Source organism: Dipodomys ordii, unplaced genomic scaffold, assembly GCF_000151885.1.
Source record: "Dipodomys ordii isolate 6190 unplaced genomic scaffold, Dord_2.0 Scaffold46, whole genome shotgun sequence".
Classification (NCBI taxonomy): Eukaryota; Metazoa; Chordata; class Mammalia; order Rodentia; family Heteromyidae; genus Dipodomys; species Dipodomys ordii.
This window is the reverse complement of record NW_012267262.1, coordinates 11,172,012-11,173,924: the sequence shown is the minus strand read 5'-3', so window position 1 is coordinate 11,173,924 and position 1,913 is coordinate 11,172,012. Positions and strand designations below refer to the sequence as shown.

At 39.8% G+C, this 1,913-nt stretch overlaps 1 pseudogene; it reads right to left on the bottom strand.

Annotated features, from left to right (window-relative positions):
- Positions 1-1,193: 1,193 nt before the first annotated feature.
- Positions 1,194-1,742, bottom strand: LOC105988099 (annotated as a pseudogene).
- Positions 1,743-1,913: the final 171 nt, after the last annotated feature.

Below are 1,913 nucleotides of genomic sequence, written 5' to 3'. Positions count from 1 at the left end.
CCACTTGAGCCACAGCGTCACTTCCGGCTTTTTTCTGTTTGCTTATGTGGTGCTAAGGAATCGAACCCAGGACCTTGAGCACGCAAGGCAAGCGCTCTACCACTGAGCCACCTTCCCAGCCCTCATAGAAATTGTTTTAATTTTTTTGAATAGTTGTAATTATCTGTAAAGGAATTGAAAGGATGCATTTAATAGATAAAACATTTAGGCAATAATTGGACAAAAGAATTCTAGCATTCTAACATTAATGGGAATTTACCTTTGGTATTTATTTTCCATAGTAAAGACCCAGCTTGAATGTAAATTTCATTTAATGTAAGTATGAAGAACACAATGAATCTGCACAGGCAGACACCAGTTATTGTGATATGATAAATAATTGGAAAGTGATGCCGTGTCTCAAGTGGTAGAGTACTAGCCTTGAGCACAGGAAGCTCAGGGATAGCACCTAGGCTCTGAGTTCAAGCTCCAGGACCAGCAAAAAATTTAAAAAAATTATTTATGCCAGGTGCTGGTGGTTAATGCCTGTAATCCTAGCTACTCAGGAGTCTTAGTTCTGAGGATTGTGGTTTGAATCCAGCCCAAGCAGGAAAAATCCATGTCATCTCCAATTAACTACCAGAAAACCAGAAGGAGAGCTGCGGCTTAAAGAGATAGAGCACTAGACTTGAGCAAAAGTGCTCAGGGATATGCACCCAGGCCCTGAGTTCAAGCTGACTAAATAAATAAATAATTGGGCTATTTTGATGAAGAGAACTGTTTGTTTCTTTCTCCTTTCTAATAGAGAAATTCCCACAATTCCTCTGTTTTTTCAACATTATCTATGACATTGTTTTTTGAGTGGGAATAAAAAGCTGTGAAATTGTTCAACCTACTTTGTAACCAAACAAGCTAAGCTGTGTAATGGAGTTTTTTTTGAGATATGGATCATACATATATATATGCTTATAGATTATATATATGACCCGTATCTCACATTCTTTATGTATTTTATATAAGTATGTATATATAAAATACATACATACATAATGCACATTCTTTATGTATTTTTTGTGTTTTCTCCATCACAGTTTCCTCTGCTGTCTAGCATGCTCTGCTTGGCCTGCAATCTTTCTTTCAGTTGCTGTGGTGCTTTGTGTTTTCACCCAGCACTCTTGTTTTTAATTTGCCTTTATGTTAAGCTAAATTTATTCCTATGCCATAAGTTTTTGTTTCTTCAGTTTCTTCTGGGTTACCTTTTTCTTCTGTTGAGACTTCCTTGTCTGTTTTAAGAACAATTTTCTCCTTTTTAGTAAGGATCATCTCAGTGTGGCGGGGGGAGCTCATGTATGGGTTAATCCTACCATGAGTGCTGTGAGTTCAGTGGCATGTCTCGGGTGCTTTGTTCACCTGGATGTGTTCAATGACCAGGAAGCTGCATCTAAACCCTTCAGTTCTGTATTAGTCTCTGCATTCATAAGCATGTGCAGCAGAAATTCAGCACTCTTTTGGGTCCATGGACCCTGTGTCCAGCCCCACTGTCTGGCCTGGGCACACCTGCCAACTTCACCACAGTAATCCTGGACTGGCACACATTGCTTTTTTAATGTGACATGTTTCAGATACTTGGTAGCTTTTTGGATATGCATACTGTTGATGGACTGGGCTGTTTCTCTGGAGTTCTTAAAGTGAACACGAAGATTTGAACTTCTTGACGTGCATGATTTTGTGGGGGTTTCTGGGTCTAGAGAGTAATGAACCATTTTTACAGATCACCTCAGTCTACTTACAGAAAGAGGAAGCCACCCAGCACATTTTTATTTTTTGTTGGTTGTGGGGCTTGAACTCTGGGTGTGGACACTGTCCCTCAGCTCTTCAGCTACCACCTGAGCCACAGCACCACTTCCAGTTTTCTGGTGGTTTATTGGAGATAA